The sequence below is a fragment of the Cyprinodon variegatus genome, unplaced genomic scaffold, assembly GCF_000732505.1.
Source record: "Cyprinodon variegatus isolate N-32 unplaced genomic scaffold, C_variegatus-1.0 Scaffold383, whole genome shotgun sequence".
Lineage (NCBI taxonomy): Eukaryota > Metazoa > Chordata > Actinopteri > Cyprinodontiformes > Cyprinodontidae > Cyprinodon > Cyprinodon variegatus.
Genome location: NW_015150836.1, coordinates 323,839 through 341,952, shown reverse-complemented (window position 1 = coordinate 341,952; position 18,114 = coordinate 323,839). Strand labels below are relative to the sequence as shown.

Sequence of the window (18,114 nt, the reverse complement as noted above, 5' to 3'; positions counted from 1 at the left end):
ATATATATATATATATATATTGATATCTAAAATGTTTTAATATTAGATTGTGTAAAAATAGTTATATGTGTTTTTAGAAGATAAGATGTCTGGGGTTATTTTTTTCGCATAAAAAATCTTCCGTTTTTTTACCTGTAGGGTCGACTTTGTCTCCTCTATGAGGCCTTCAGAAAATTCAAAACATGCAATATTTGAGGCTAAATGTCCTTTATTTGGTTTCCCAAGATACTGAATGAAGAAGAAAGAAACATGAAACAGAGCAAACAGACACTTGCATGACATGTGGTCATTATCCCACCCGACTCACGCTGCTGTGCTGACCATTTAAGAGAAATCTTTGCCTCCTCCAGTCATAGGAAACTGTGTACTTTGTAGACATGCTTTCATTCATTTAAAAAGTCAGGCAATGGTTATAATCAAACTTTAAGGATAGCAAGTGGAAGAAGGTAATTATTTCTAAATGCCAGGTGTGATAATTCTGATGAAAATTCTACATGCTTTCCCTTCAGATTCATGGTTTAAATCTCAGACACTGTTTACTTTTAACAGAAAATACAGGAAGGAAATGTAAGCTGTGCACAATGAGCCATTGATATTCTAATTTAATCTATAAGGAAATAATTGACCTTAATTTGATCTGTTTGTTTGCAACAGAAGTAGATATTTATGGCAGCAGGTAGAGCAGGACATTTATAAAGCTATTAAAAATGAGCATTGCTGCATAAAATAAATAGATCAATGTTGTTCCTTCTCTGCATAATGAGATGAAAAGCCCTCCCGACAATCTGCTACCATCTTTGGTTTGTTTATTTCTGTTCATTCCTGTTTCCGCCTCAAATTTTCATGTAAATCTTGTTGGTTGTGGTGCAGTTTTCTCAGGCTCCCCTGTTTCCCCTCAGCTCATCTTTCTGTCGGCTACAAGCTGAAAGATTTATTACATCTATTTGTTTCTCTTAACACTCCCTGTCTCTGCCTCTGTCTGCATGTCCATCACTTTTTCTCTGTAATGCCTCAACAATTATTCATCTAAATCAATGCTTTCTCTTTATGATTTTTACTGCAATGTTTACACTCATGAGATTATTGTTTTTAGGACCTTGGTTCAACACTTTTCTTTCTTATGCATTTTTTAAGCCTCAATTCTGTCATAAATATTATATAATTAAGACAAAGTGGCATCTGTCTGTCTGTTGTGGTTATAAATATTTATTTCAGTATAACTGTTTTAATTAATTATTAAAGAAAAATAACACAAATTGCTTTCAGGATATAACCCTGGACATTTTCTGGTCCTGATTTTGGAGTTTTGGTCTTTAAATGTTATTTTCAGTCTTGTTGCATTGATTGGTTATTCCCTCAGTCAGCTTGCATCATGCTGCTTTCGCTGTGCAGCCTTTAATGACACTCAGAGAGACTTATTAACTTGCATTTGACAGCCTGATGCTGCCATCTGAAAATGCCATCTGGTATGGATTTTACTGCGATGCATTATGAGAGTGAGGCCCATTAAAGAGTCCAAACCCATCTCTTTAAATTCAGGCACAAAGCTGAATTTCATTGTTTTTCGTTTTTCTCTTATTGCTTACTGCCTCACTGTCATGACCTTGTTTACACATCACTGAGATTCCTTCAGGTTGGGAATGAAAATAAAGTACAATAATTATAATTATGAGGGCAGAATTTCATTGTAACTGAAGCTTTGTTGTGCTTATTGACATGCAGACATTGTTTATGGTAAGATAAATATTCCCTCTAATTATCATGATGCATATTTTTTTCAGCTGGACCAAAACATTGACAGGATCTTGGGAACTGAAAGGTGAATGAAATATTTAACAATATGAAAAAGAAAATGTTACATCAGAGCACAAACAGACAGAGCAGCATACCTGTAGGGAACCTGCAAGGATCAATGATCAACATGGAGCTTATATGATGAAGGAAACCAAACGATGCCAGTGTGTCATTTAGGGGACAATATTAAGACTAGAGTTTAACTAAATCACAATGAAACACATAAACAAGGGAGAAGGGAAAATACTTACTTAAGGGAATAAATAAGAATACAGCTTTGGACGTGTGAAATATTAATTGTCAACAGAAATTATTGATGTTTTAAAAAAAATATTGTATTTAGTGTTTTTTGGATAACTGATTCCCATGCATCAGAAATCCTTTTAACTGCATGAAGATTCCCACCTGTAAGGCGTGACCTACAGTACAGAATGAGTGATCAGGTTCTCCTAAACATGAACAGGATGCAGGCAGCCTGACTTGGAGCTCTGCATTAAAGCAGGGGGGAATTGGTGTGAAAAATGCCTCTACTTTATAACATAACATGCCTGTCTAAAGCTGGGCTTACACTGTATGTTTTTTGCCCTTTTCTGGCCGACCTTCCAGTCATGCGAGGATTGTTCGACTTTCAGCCTGATCATGCCTCATGTAGTGTACAGGTGGTAACAAGGGGCAATCAGCCTCTAACAACCACCTCCCGATCAGGAATCGTGATGTCGAAAGAAAACTAACATGTTTGAAATTTAGCCAGCAAATCGCTCAGTGGACAAACAAGGATTTTTCTTCTTCTTCCTCTCAGATGTAAACACAGAAGCAAGGGTTGCGAGTAAAATGGAGTTCTTTCTGTAAAACTGACAGACTGTAGTAGCCACGTCTGCTCAGCCATGTCTTTGTCCAAATACATTGTCGCCTTTTCTTTTTAGGGCTTTCAGCATAAAATTGCAGATATTGCCAAGGCTGCTCGTTTCACTCTAGTGAGCTTCATATTCCTCTTCTACTCGTTTGGCTTCTGGATAGACAAGTCCGAGTAGCGCCACCTCACTGTGGAGCTCAGTCCAACGTGGTTTTTAGAAGTACAGTGTGAGCAGGTAGATCGCATCAGAGCATCGGGGCGCACAGTGTGACAACATACAACATGAGCTGTGAATTCAAACTGTACGACGAAACCCTGCGGTTTCATCGTAGAGTGTGAACTGTAGCAGCATGCAACGATTGAAAAAAATCGCACAGTGTATGCTCTTAATTCTGCCAAAGACTTTGATTTTAAAAGATGTCTTATGAAGTAAAAATACATTTTAAAGAATATCAGGGAAACATAGAAGTAGGTGCTGTGATCACAGAAGTTTGGGTTTTTGTTTTCTTTATTTCAATCATTTATGGTCTAAATGTCATGTTCATTTTTTAATGTTCATCATTGCTAGAAACATGTTTCTATATTATTTTATTAATCTGTTTATTCTTTATTTTTGTCTTTATCTTTCCCCCTTAGTTAGTTTATTTGGTGTTTAGTTTACTTGTGCACTGGTGTTTATCGCTGCTCCTCCTTTAGTCTCTTTGCTTTCTTTCAAACCCAGCTGCTCCATGATTAACTCACCTGCATCCAATGTCATTCTCCCTGCTTCCATCTCTATTAAAGCTCTCTAGATGTTATTTGCTAGATCCTTCTGTCTCACAACCTGTTTCCCTCCTGCTTTGTTTCCTGTCTTGGATTTTCTGCATGATATTTCTGTTAATATTCAAACCATCATTATTCTCATCCCTTGTCCCTTCCTGCACTGTGGTCCTACCCTCATTTTTTATGGGGTGTAACTTATGAAACATGTGTTAATGTAATTCCTATTTTTTTTCACTGTCCTGTTGAGATTAGTATAGTAGTTTTAGCAGGCTAATAATGCAAATATTGGAAGCCATTGATTACTCTTTAGGTCACATCAACTATTCCTTCAAGAAAATGCTCACACTGCCTCACATTAACCTACAGGCACCAGACACAGAGATTTATTGTGCTGATAAAGATCAAAGTTCTGCTTATGATGACATAAGAGCCCCCTCAAGCTATCATAAGAAAGGATCCATAACCTGGCAAGGGTGCAGTATTTATTATCTCATAATAAATGCAAAATCTCCTGACTGACACTTGATATAAGAAAGGAAAGTAATGAAGCCATCAGATCTTGATAAATATCTCATTATATTCACATATCTCATCATTTATTTGCAGAAAATGAGTAAAGATGCCATTTACCTTTAATGCTAATGGGCTCTGCTCTCTTTTAGAGCTGCACAGAAGGAATGCATGTTACCTCAGTGGGTGGGAGGTTAAATTATACTGTCACAAACATCACACTTATCAATAATTTCAAATTTTCTATGACTTAGCTTTGTTTATTGTTCTGGTTTTTAGAGTGTTTCCATGTCTGCAAACGTTGTTCTCTGTTTGTTTTCCTGATTTTTATTCATTTAAAAAAACGTAACTAACATAAACATTCAAATATGTGCAGATTCAGTTCAAAGCCACAACAAAGACCTAAAAACAGTTAAGAGCTATTCCGACTCTATTAAACTGTCCTTTAATGTAAGATCCTTTTATTTCCACACCCTCACAGAGCCCTGAAACCCTCCATCCATCACCCTGTGCTCTCTGAGAACCTGATCCTCCCTCCGTTCCTCACACTGATGCAGGAGTCACTTGTTTTTGTTTTTCATGTCCTTCCGTTCTTTACATGTTCAAACACCTCCAGAGCAGAACAGCTCAGTGACCAGTTTGGGTTTTAAAAGATGAATAAGAATAGTTTTATTAGAGCTTAGTGAGGAAAGCGTTCAGTATTTCTGTCGTCCTCTCACACACCGACCCGTACAGAAACCCTGTGATTAATCTGAGCTGCAGTGCTGCTGATGTAACAGCGGCCATAAGATGAATGCATTCATTTTGTGTCATAAGATCCTGTCTGATGCAATCAGGAACGTCAGATATGAGACAGATTAGAAACTGTGAATTAGACCCAAGATGAAAGGATTGTCTCTTTTTTATGCTGCAGGTCAGATTTTAAAAATCTTCTCTAAGTTCGAATCACAGAGTTCTGGACAAACTCACTATTGAAGTAGTAACCAATATTTTCTTTACCGTTAAAACTCCAATACAATTGAATGTCTTTGCTTTTAAGAGAAATCAAATGGAAAAACAATGAATAACACAGTGATAAGGTTAATAAGCTGCAAGTTGCAGTCCTGACAGGTTTGGCTTGTGTTATATTTGTATTATCTCCTTTTGGCATATTCAGGGTTTTTTGTTATCGATGTATATTAATTATCTATGTGTGTTGTAGGGATAAACGATTTTGGAAAAAAATGTAATTGCAATTTTTTATGTTAACATTGCGATTTCATGCGATTATTCCAGTTTAATTTCTCACGTCTTTTTAAACATATACAAACAAATCGGTTTCATAATAATTAGATTTATTTAGAGCATGAATTACCACAATAAATGAAACCAATCTGTGGCTTTACCTTATTAACATCTTTTCACGGCAGCAATGTTTTACCCTGTGTGGTCGTCCGGGAAGTAGAAGGCTTGAAGGCAGCGAGCTTTAAGATTTAAGTGTTTGTCAATATAATGCACTGTGAGACTCTGATATGGCTCCGCTGTACGTCTTGACCACAAATGAGTAGTTCTTGCAAAAAACTCTACTGTTTTCAAATCCGCTGCAACTCTGTCCCAGCATTTTTTTGTATAGCTCGGGTATGGCGACTTGACTAAAATATGTGCGTTATGGCATTGAATACCGTTTATCCATCTTGGTTAACAAAGCCGTAAACCCAGGCTTGGTCACTATACTGAAGGGCATCATGTCTTTCGCTATTAACTCCTTTATTGCCAGAGTTATTTCAGTGACTGTTTCGCATTTTGTTCGTAAGGAGTAACACTTGCAAACAGTTCGGTCAGTGATCCCTGTCAGGTGGTACTTTGCTTAATTGACGTTTAGGCACTGGTAGTTGCCATTCTAGTTATGCAACTATCATACACAACCTTGTGGTGGTTTTTCAAATGTTGATAAAGGTTTGTTGTGTTACCTTGTGAGGTAGCACAACAATAGCAAGGCATGTCTGGCACAACACCTGACGTTGCGCAGCTTCTACTATTTTAAACCCAAAATAATTCCACACAAGTGACGTACTGCTCCTCTTTGGTACCAGACCTTCAGTTTTTTCAGTTTTTGTCCAGTCTGAGGCCATTGTTCAACAGGTTAGTCACTGACAATCTCGAGTTTCCCTCCGTGTTACTTTGCTAGCGCGTCACCCCCATCACGTGACCCATCAAATTGCGTCCTTTGCGGTTAGAAAATCTCGTTTTATCCTATCGCGATATTATTGCAAATGCAATTAATCGTTCAGCCCTAGTGTGTTAATTAGTCTCCCTCTTTTTGCTTCCTAGTTTCCAATATCTTTCTTGCTCTTTCATTATGTTATATTATAATTATGTTATATTATAATCCTCTCATCAAGCACTTAAGAAATTTGTAACAACGCAGACAGCTTTGCAGGTAAAAACATGACAAGAAAGAAACAGCTCTTAAACATTTGGAAACATCCAGCTAATAAATGCCACCACCATTAACACACTGTGAAACACATTTGCTCTTGAACAGCACAAAGAGGCTTTAAAAAGTTCTGAACTGTATATAATATTGTTTAAATGTATTGATGCATGTATGGAAGCAACAGCAGAGAAAATTGGAAAACTATCGAGCAATAATGACTTAAACAATCAGCAGATGGACCAACACATAATTGGAGAAAATGACAACATCCAACCAACCATTATTTTAGTGACCTCCATCCTTATAACTTGTTCTATTACAGCTGATGAGTGTTTAAAAGAATCCTCCCTTGGAAGGTTCGGTCTTCTCAAAATGGAAATCTGTTATTCTGCTTCTATGCTACAACCTTTAACATTATTGCATTCATATGAGCACATAAAGATGTTGTGCAGTGGTTTTACAGCAGCTGTGTACAGCTGCATGTTGTGTCGTTGCACCTGAGCGAAAATTTTCTGCACCCCTCAGTGCAACCAGTGCAGCCGCACCGTGCTAAAACAGAGAACAGAAATCTTTGGATGATTTCTACACTGATATTAGAGTAACTAATTGGACGCTTTTCCTCCGCTGTTGTTCTTTTGATGATTGAATATGGCTTTTTGTTGCCTGTGGAGAGAGGAAACATGGTCTCCGACCTGAACAGATGCACCTTCTCTGCTTTATTTTCTGAAATCCAATGCAGCTTCAGTATCATTGAATGAAAAGTTGTTGTTTGAGGAGCAGCAGCGCGAGACAGAAAAAAGAAAAATCAATGTGAGTCAAATATGGAGCAGGCTGTAGTGTTTGAACCCACTTCTCATATTAGTGAAGGTGTCAACCAGGCCTCTCTTTATTGACTTGCTCTTTATGTATTTATGTGTGGGGGGTTGTGTGTTTTGGCCTGAAACTCCTCACTGTTTATTGCTGAGTTTAACCTGATCTGTGTGGGTTTGTGATACATTATTGCTCATATCTTCTTCTCTTGTTTACAGCTGAAAAGTGCTGTTTGTCCTGTGGAAGTGTGTGGACTGTGTGCCTTTTCAGGCAGCAAAATAACAACATGAGGAGAGGAGATGTGGAGTTTGGCTGTGAGGATCTGATATTTTATGCAAAGCTCAACGGAAAACAAAACAGAAAACAATTTGACTTGTTCTTGTCGTAGTTCCCGACATATTTAAACAGCTTTTCCAAAAGTCCATTGTGTGTTTAGTTCCAGTTTATTAACAATATACTTCTTTTTTATGGTAGCTCGATTACCCCTTCCTTCTAGCTTAATTTGAAGGTGACATGTTTAGAGCTTATGACGTTTGGCCCACTCACAATGATTGGTTATCAGAGAATTTAAACCACAAATGGCCAAAGATGGCCACAATTCATGACAAAGGCTAAAAATTCAAATAAACATGTAATTCTCTCAAAGGCAGATTGATTCCATTTCTAAGCAGCTTTGGTTTCTATAAGAAAGGTTAGGTGGCAGTGAGAGCTTGGCTGTGTTTGCCTGTGATGGAAAGGAGACCATGGACCAGTTCTATGGAGGACTGCATATGTTATATTCTTACTATTTAGAAAAATAAATACAGAAATAATAAATACTCAATATATAAAAGATTTCACAAAGAGACCAACTAAAAATAAGTTAGACATACTAAACTAGAAACACAAACAGAAATGTAAAATTGCCTGGAAAAAAATAGGTTAATAAAATACAGAGACAGATAAAAAAGACAACAATAATAAAACATACCAGGAAATGAATTGATGAGTAGATTTTGTTCCATTACTGTTGCAAGCAATTAAGACATTTGGAAAATAGAAATTTGGGGGGGGAAAAAAACATATATTTTTCATATTTTATATTATTTTATCAAATTTTATTTTTTACAATATTTCCCAAGATGTTTTAACAAATTTGTATTTTCAGTTTTGTTGTTTCATTGAAATTTTTTATATTCCTTTGAAAATTTTACATTTAAAAAAAAAAAAATTAAATTCTTTTTTATATTGATATTCATTCATTTCATTCTTGTCAAATTGCCTCTTACGGATCAAACTCTCTTCATTTCTGGGGGCGGGCTATACTCTGAAGCCAGTAGAAAAGACACATTTCTATTGGAAGTTAAAATTTTCATTTTTAAAACAAAATTTTGTAAATGTAAAATATATAAGAAAACTTTAAAAAACAAAACCAAAAATAAAATACTAAATCTGGTAAAAATACAAACTATGATTTCTCAAATTTCATATAGCAAAATGTGTTCATTTATTTGCAACAATAATGGAAGAAAATTCACTCTATAAAAAATTCTCAATAATAAATAATATTAATAATATATAAAGAACTAAGCTATTTAAAAGAGATGTATATTTATATCACATTTTATGATTTATTTACTTACATTTATATATTTGCTGTATCGGTTTTTTAAGGATTTGATTTTCTGTTTATTCATTTATTAAGCATTTTTTTGTTTTTATGTATTTATTTTTGGCATTAGTCCCCCCCATAAATGTGTTGGTGTAGCCTATAATGCATGGAGGCACGATGATGCAGCTATTTTAACAGGGTCTATAAAGTTACTGACTCAGCAAAATTCCTGCTGTGTTTGGAATTTTGTCCATCATCTGTATGAAACAGTCACATTTTTCTGTGTTCTCCATAATATGTCTGAATAACTAAAAGTCCTAGAAGTATGACTATTATATAAGAATCTGGGGTTTTACTCTGTCTGCTTTTCTAGACGAACATCATTAAGATACAAAACACAATACTGACAATTAGCAGTAGATTATTTGTTCTTTTATAATAACATCTTGTCTTCCTCTGCTTTTATTGCAGAATGTAACATTTTATTTGCTCTTTGTGTGTGTGTGTGTGTATTTTTAACACATTAAAAATAACATTAGTTTGTAAATCATAACAGAGATTTTCAGAAGGAGATCCAATGAACACATTCATATCTAAATCTTTATCCTAATACTTTGAAACATCTGCCTCTTTCTAATTGTTCAGACGCTCCTTTGCAGCCAGTTTTATTCCACCTTATGTTGGTGGTTTTTGCTTTTGGCTGCTGTCCACAGTCTGTCAACAGGACAGGGCATTGATGCAGTTTGGGAAGCAGCCAGATATTTCCAGTGTTTGCTCCCAACTACCCAGAGGAGTTCAAACATGAGTAATGGTGGGGATTATAATCAGCAGAATAATTTCTTACAAACACCAACACACCTGGGGGAACAGAGGTTTACAGAAAACAAGGTTCCTACAAGAGAGACTCTTTGTCTTCCATTGGTAAACAAAAGACCTCTACATGTTGGAGGCGTTAACGATGAAGAAAAGGGATGATGTTTCAATCAACTGGTCCCCAGTTTGCCCAATGCTCTTTTATGACTGCATTTTATTTCATGAAGATATTAAACCTGCTTCAGGCCAAACATCCTCAGACTTTTGGCTTCTTGGTTTATATAAAGCAGTTTTAAAGCTAATTGGCTAATTTGGCTTTAAAAGTCTTTGGAGATCAGTTATTGGACCCTGTGATATTAATCATAGTAGGGTTGGTAGTGGGTTTTATCCTGATAACGATAAAAGCAACAGTTAAAAACAATCTTCATTAATTCTTTGAAATTAACTGGTAACTAGCATTCGTTTCCCCAACAATCACAAACACTACTCTTGGAAAAAATGTACCAATTTCAATTCAGTTTAATTATATAGTGCTAATTCACAACACATGTCATCTCAAGGCACTTTACAGTTCGACCAGATCATCCAGTAAAATCGATTCAAAGTTTTCTATCTAAGGAAAACCAGTTGATTGCATCGACTCATTGACTTGAAGGCAATCCCTCACACTAAGGATGCTTTTAGCGACTGTGGAGAGGAAAACATTCCCGTTTTACAGACTGGGGTTCAAGGAGACAGGAGCAGACATAGAGAAAGATACAGATACAAAAAGCAACTGTAAATCAGCCCCACAGGCAGCCCCATTCAGAAAACACACAGCCACGCAGACAATTTCCAAGCCAGCCCCCACATCAGAGGACGAAAAGCACATCCAGTTAGTCAGAGTCAGAGAAACAGGACTACATTGAAAAACAGGCCGATCTCCAGCATCTATAAACAAAGGTGTTGATGGCAGCAGCACAGCTGATATTCCTCTCCAGGATGGAGTCACAGCCAAACAGGAACAGATGANGTAGTGGGTTTTATCCTGATAACGATAAAAGCAACAGTTAAAAACAATCTTCATTAATTCTTTGAAGTTAACTGGTAACTAGCATTCGTTTCCCCCACAATCACAAACACTACTCTTGGAAAAGATTTACCAATTTCAATTTCAATTCAGTTTAATTATACAGTCCTAATTTACAACACATGTCATCTCAAGGCACTTTACAGTTCGACCAGATCATACAGTAAAATCGATTCAAAGTTTTCTATCTAAGGAAAACCAGTTGATTGGATCGACTCATTGACTCGAAGGCAATCCCTCACACTAAGGATGCTTTTAGTGACAGTGGAGAGGAAAAAATTCCTGTTTAACAGACTGGGGTTCAAGGAGACAGAAGTAGACATAGGGAAAGATACAGATACAAAAAGCAACTGTAAATCAGCCCCACAGGCAGCCCCATTCAGAAAACACACAGCCAGGTAGACAATTTCCAAGCCAGCCCCCACATCAGAGGACGAAAAGCACATCCAGTTAGTCACAGTCAGAGAAACAGGACTACATTGAAAAACAGGCAGATCTCAAACATCTATAAACAAAGGTGTTGATGGCAGCAGCACAGCTGATATTCCTCTCCAGGATGGAGTCACAGCCAAACAGGAACAGATGATGCAAAGCTGCTATGAGAAAAAGCAGAGAGAGCAGAACGTTAGAGACTGAACTAACAGACTGTGCAGAGTGGGAGAATAGAGATAAAAGGAAGCTGAATGATGAAAAGGGGTCCCTATGTCCTCCAGCAGTCTAAGCCTATAGCAGCATAACTATAGAGATAGCTCAGGATAACCTGAGCCACTAACTATAAGCTTTTTCAAAACGTAACGTTGTAAGCCTAGTCTTAAAAGTAGACAGGGTGTCTGCCTCAGGGACTAAACTGGTAGTTGGTTCTAAAAGAGAGGAACCTAGCTCTGCCTCCCATTCTACTTTTAGAAATTCTAGGAACCACTAGTAAACCTGCAGATTGAGAGAGAAGTGCTCTGTTAGGAACATAAGGAACAATCAGATCTCTGATGTAAGATGGTGCTTGGCCATTTAAGGCTTTATATGTGAGAAGGAGGATTTTAATTAAATTAAGATGTATAGCCGATATCACTAAATATTACGTAGTAGTCACATTTATTATATCCTTCAAATTGGCCAATGCCCCAACTGATAAAATTAAAGAAAAAATATTAAAAATTAAATTTGCAATTCACCATTTTTTTTGTTTTTTTTTATCATCGCTATTTGCATTATATCTACATTAATAGCAATTTGTCGCAATAACAAACAATATGATAAATTACCACTCCTAATTGGCCGGCTGTCTAAGCAGCAGCCCCATCTCTGTCCTGTGAAAATGAGCAGATGGGAAATATCTACCAAGAAGTGCCTTCCCCCTGAAGCACCTACCTTGACTGTGCTGCGCCTGCACTGTAAATATACACCCACTTTCTCCAGTCAGGGGGCTTTGTTCAGCCTTCAGAAGTGGCATGTTATGTCATGAAATGTGCAGCACCCCGTAGGAAAGAGGCATTTTAATTAACAAATTAATACTCTGAAGTGCTAAAGGCATTTTTTCACCAAACATATAACTAAAGTTGACTTTTAAATCTTAGAAAAGTCTTATACAAGAACTTTAAAATACAGAATAAGCAGTACTGAGTGCAATAAATACAAAGGAAAATAAAAATAAGACTAGAAAAAGCAATTAAGAAGAGACAGTTTTAAAACACAGTGAGTATATGAAAGGTTTTTAAACCTGTTTGGAATAACGTCTTAGTCTGTGGGGGCGATTTTTTTTGTAGCTGAGAGGCAGCACAGAAAAAGGGAGGTGGAAATGGTGGGTGATGGTGGATGAAGCAGGGACAGTGAAGATTGAGGAGAACTTTTGACAAATAAGATGCCACATTAAGTGAAAAACTAGTGGGGAGACTTTAGGAAACCAGTGAAGTAAAGGAAGAAGGTGGTATGTTTATGTTTAAGGGCTTTCATCAGGTATGACTATGAGTTTGATAATAAAGTGACGGAAAGCCTGACGCTTCACCAGCTTCTCCTGCGCTGAAGACATGAGGCCAGTTCATCATATTAGTTTCTGTAATTTTAGATGTTTTTTGTTCTTTTTTGTAATTCAGACCAGTTGATGATGGTTTCCATGTTTCTATCAGTGAAAGTCAGGGTGGAAAACCTCTACTAGTGTTATTCTGTGGGTGAGGAGACCTTTTGGTCTGATGTGTAAAGCTTGGCTTCAGGGAGGGGATATCGGCTTCTTCTCTGCAGCCTCATTACTATATCAACTTTCTAGTCATTTCTGAGGTCAGAGCTTTCTCGTTAATCTTTCGACCACATTGCAGATGCAATTCCAGCTCCTGAAAAGAGATTTCCCAGCTTGTGCATTATCCACGGCTGTTGTTTCAGGGTTAAGGATACTTGTTAGATGCTAATAATTGCATCAGAGTTGGCAGATTTCAGATAATGCTAAGCTCTAAAAAAAAACCCTGATCAATAATCCAATCTTTACAGTCCTGTCTTGTAAAAGGTAGAGGCTTGTTGTTATTTCAGGCACGTCTCAGTGAGCAGAGACCAGGACAGACAAAGAGCTGAATGACGAGCCTTGGCAAAGCGGGATCTCATCAGCTACTGAGGCCCAGCGAGACATTTGAATTCCCACGCTTTCTGAGGCTGCACGCTCCCATTCTTTACATCTAACTCACCCTCACGGAGGCTGTAAACTGGGTTTTATTCAGCATAAACATTGGCACCAAATAGAAAAATATATATATATTTAACTTCAATAAATTATGTTTTGACGTTTAAAGGGATGAAAGAGGTCTCTGCTGATAAAGCCAAAGGAGAAAATTAAATTTTCCCTGCCCACCTCTCTGTGGGCTGCGGTAACTGCTACTAAATCCAACATACAATTAAGTTATCTGTAAAAATATTGGCTTGTGAAACCTTTAATGAGTTTCCATAGCTGCTGTAGAGATAAAAACCCAAACAAGTTCTTTATTGATCTGTTTGTCTGTGTTGCAACAGATTTAATTTGACGATGAAAGGATGCTGTGCAGAAGCACCTTCAGGTGAAATGCATGTTGCCTTGTAGCTTTACTGAAAATGTTCAGTTTTCAGAGTGTTTTGCATGGATCTGGAGTAGAAAAACATTTATTTAGTAAATCAGAAAAACAAATAGCTTGTTTTCTGTACTAATTATATTTACTTCTCTGTTTCAGGGCAGGTGAACCAACATAACCCCATGAGTTTGAGTTGGGTGAGTAAAACTGGGCTGCATGCTTAACTTGTGTGTCCATAAATCACGCATTCACACACAAACCTGGTCTGCTGGATGGGAAGTGGTGAGGATCAGAGGGTTCATGCATGAACAACTGTTTCAAACACACAAACGGGGTGAGAGCCTCAGCTGAGAGTCACTGAGAGGCTGCTTTGTTTCTAGAGCCAACTATCGTCTGGGTTCATCCCTCCTCTCTGAATACTAAACATCTCACTGCTGTTATCGGTTCGCCTGGAAACTGAAACTTGCTCCAACGTGTGTGTGTGTGTGTGTGTGTGTGTGTGTGTGTGTGTGTGTTGCTGTGCAGCTCAGACTGGTAAACCAACTGTTCCCTACAGCTTTGTGGGGTTTTAAAGATGCATCGATTGCAATTTTCTTCGCCAGTTTCAATTTACGAATTTTGAAAAGCTCAGACTTTCAGATTCTAATTTCTCTTTAAATGTAACCAAAAAAAAAAATCTAATTTTCCTTTGAATTAAACTTTTTATAATAGTTAAAGCAAACATGTCCTGTAATTTTGTTTTAAAATGTCGTCTTAGATTTTACTTCTGTAATAATTGTTGTGCAGAGGAACATCAGCCTCAAATTAACTTTCCATGTGCAATCAGCATGGCTTCTCTGGTGAAGCTATTTTGTGTTCTTTGGTACTCAGAAGTTTGATTTTGGATTTTCTAGATAGAAAACATAATTGTGGTAGCGAAAGATTCATATGCAGTATTTAACTTGGCTGCTGTTAAAACAGTGTGTTGGAAGAAAACTTTGCATAATTAGTAAAATTCCAAGGGAGAATGTTAACAATGACCACAACCTCCAGAATAATGTTCTTTGGACCCATTAGAACAACATTATATTTATTGGACACTAGAAAAGAGGAAAGTTATAGTGTTTCTGGAAAAAGAAGTTCATACTAAAGGTAAAACACAGAGGTGGAAGTGTCATGGTTTGGGGATGCTTTGCTGCAGGAGGACCTGACCATCTTAATATCATATAATTATCCACCATTAAAACTGACATGTATGAAGAAAATGTGAGTCTGTTTGTAATGTTCAGTTCAGTTTGTTTTAAAATTCAGTCTGAAAAATTGGCTAGAATGCTCAGATATGCTATCACTGACTAGCTGACTAGCTGTGCCACTTTACTTTATGTGTCTGTGTATGTGGTGAAGCTCAACCATTTTATATTTTTATTTTGTTGTTGTTTTTTTACTATTTATTTAGTATTCATTCCAAGAGGCAACAGATAACACCAGATATCAGGGGTAGACCATCACTTCTCAGCTATAAATAAACTGTTTTTGTTCCTTTTTTGGGGGGATTTTAATTGTTCAGTTGAGATTAAATGGATGTGATGGAAATATTTTGGGTTAAAATATTGCAGGAGCTGGTAACACCGCTGCTTTGCAGCAAGAAGTTCCAGGCTTTGAATCCATGGCTTTGGTTTTTCTGCATCGAGTTTGTAGGGATGGGTTCTATCTGGGTACTTTAGTCTTTTTTAATAGTCCAGAAATGTTACCCTGTAAAGTCATGTGGAATAGGTCGATTGAGCATTTGTTCTGAAGGAACCAAATACTTGGTGGGTTTTTCGTTTTTATATGAAATGCCATCTGTGTTGCTTTTATAGACTGATCTTTACCATTTTTACTTGTTTTGATTTCTATTAACTATCTCCTTCCTTCCTTCCTTCCTTCCTTCCTTCCTTCCTTCCTTCCTTCCTTCCTTCCTTCCTTCCTTCCTTCCTGTGATGATTTTTAATACCCGGCTGAATCCCACCAACAGCTTCATTAACATTTTATTGCTCCTGTTGTATTTCATTTTATAACAGTAATTATCAGTGGGAAACACATCTTCATGGCATATCTGCGTGTTTCAGTCTCAGTGTTTATTTCCTGCATGATAAATGAAGATCCTTTTTTGTTCTGTCAGGGTTGTTAATGTAAAGAAGTTGAGCCAATTTGATTTAAAAAGGTACCTTAAACAGCAGGCATTGAAAAAAACAGATGAACCATCAAGAACCAACACAACATCAATGAGGGATACATTAGAATTAATTGAATAAAAGCTCACATAAAAATCTTAAAAGCACTGCCAATGTGAAGATAATTAAAAGAAAACACCTTACTCAGTGTATACTGGTTCAAAACTAAAGAGAGTCTTACAGGGAGGTTTACTAATTTGCCTAATTACCCCAGAGTCTGCTGCATCCTCCATCTACAGCTGGTCTCTAGATGCAACAAACACAAAAAAAGAAGTGAAAACATGCTGCGAACATATAACTGAGGCTGACGCACAAAACAAAAGTAACAAAAAAATGCAACATGTTACAAAAGAAATAAAATAAAATTGAAAATAAAGAAAAGCTACAAACTAGCTCCACATCAAACAGGTGTTCTAGACCATAAGGGGGAGCCAATCATCAACTCATAAGGAATGATCAGAGAAATTAAGGCTCTGTTCAAAAGATTTGCGAGTTTTAAAACACCTGCAAATTTCTTTGCACACACAGAGCACATATTCAAAGAGGGAGCAAAGTGATTTGGGAGGGAAACTCAGTGGATTTTTGCGTTTTCATAACTAGACAGATCATATGCTAATCAACAAAGTACACAAAAATTTGAGTGGAGGATATGCTAATGTCAATATTTACCACATTCATAGAGATTTTTAAAAATCAGATTTTAAAATGCAGCCAAGTGTGTAATATGAGTTATAGCAAAATCAGATGAGTCCGTATTCTCCTACTTATTGAATTCACATAATTCCCAATTACACAGATATGCAGACCGTTTTTCCCAGGTGAGGTCACATCTTCCTGGAAGCCAGTAGCAAAAATCAGATGCAGTATGTCTTTTTTTAACCTGAGGGGGGCGATAGAGAGGCAGTTTAGACACGAGCAAGTTTCAACTCGCACATTATTTTGTCAAAATAATGCCTGGGATTATTTTGGGATTATAGACTATATAATAACTATAACTATAAGATAAATATATATAGATTTCATCAGCAGATTCATCCGATTGGTTTGATGAAAACAAATTATCACTCAATGTGGCTAAAACATAATGTATCTTTTTTTTGTTATTGCAAATTAGATGTGGATATCCAGTTGTCTTTAAATGGACTAAATATTGAAAGAGTGTCTCATTTCAGATTTTTGAGTGTGACCCTGGATTAAAAATTTAAGTGGAAATCCCATGTAGAGGTATTATAAAGAAATTATGTAAAAATATTGCCATCCTAAAGTAGATTTTTTTAAATTGTGTGGTTTTTAGGCTCTTTTATTGCACAATAATACTGCCTTATTTTATTCATTGCCCAGAAGTTTGGGGAAACACATACTGTACACAACTACTATCCAACCTTTGATTAATTTGAACTATACAATAAAAGAAATATGAATTAATAACAAAACTTATAGAAGAGAACATACAAAATAACTATTTATAAAATCAAAGCTATTAAGATTACAAGATCTTATAAAATTACAAACATCAATCATAATGTATAAAACAAGATATTCTCTTTTGCTTAAAACTGTACAAAGTATGTTTCTAGTTAAAACAAATTCATCCAGTTGAGGAAAACGTAACTTTACTCTCAATTTTGTCAGAACGACCCAGGAGTGGATGGGTATCTCCCTGGTTGGAGTCAAACTGTGGAACGCACTGCTCCTAAATATAAAGAACTCCTCTTCCTTTTACCAGTTTAAAAACAAATTTAAATTGGGAACAATTCAATCTTATATGCTGCTATAAAATATGCAACAATAAATAAATGTAACTTTGATTTTCTTGGGTGTTTTCTAAATTTGTTTAGTCAAAACATGACCTGCCAGTGTGGCTTGAAGTTATATTGTAAATTATGCATCAGACCCTCTTTTATATTTTCTTTTGTGTTTGGAGAAGAGTATGATAAGTTTTGTCTTCTTTGTGGTTAATGTTAAAAAAAGCAAAAGGCATGACTGAAATAAAAATGAAATGAAACGATTTAGGATGGAAATCTTCAACAGGGGGTCCGTGACCCATAGGGGGTCAATGGAGTTACTGCATGGGGGTCGTGAAAGTTTTGGTTGATTACACTTTTTTTTTTTATATTCCCCCCCTGCAATATTTTCCACTAATTGAAATGTCTTTAAATCCACATTAATATGAATTCAACACACTGTAGTAAACAGATAAATGGAGGCAGAAGATGTCTTTCAGTCATCAATGCACTTCTGAGTAAAAATAAGTCAAATATCTGACAAAAGAGTGGAAATT

At 36.4% G+C, this 18,114-nt stretch overlaps 1 protein-coding gene across 1 annotated transcript in view; it reads left to right on the top strand.

Annotated features, from left to right (window-relative positions):
- The window catches only part of LOC107092498 (sodium/calcium exchanger 2-like), a 209,638-nt gene that overhangs the window by 54,224 nt on the left and 137,300 nt on the right, over positions 1-18,114 (top strand). The window contains exon 2 of the mRNA XM_015387001.1: positions 13,801-13,838. The gene's annotated coding sequence lies outside the window, so the exon portion shown is untranslated. The remainder of the gene's footprint in view (positions 1-13,800; positions 13,839-18,114) is intronic.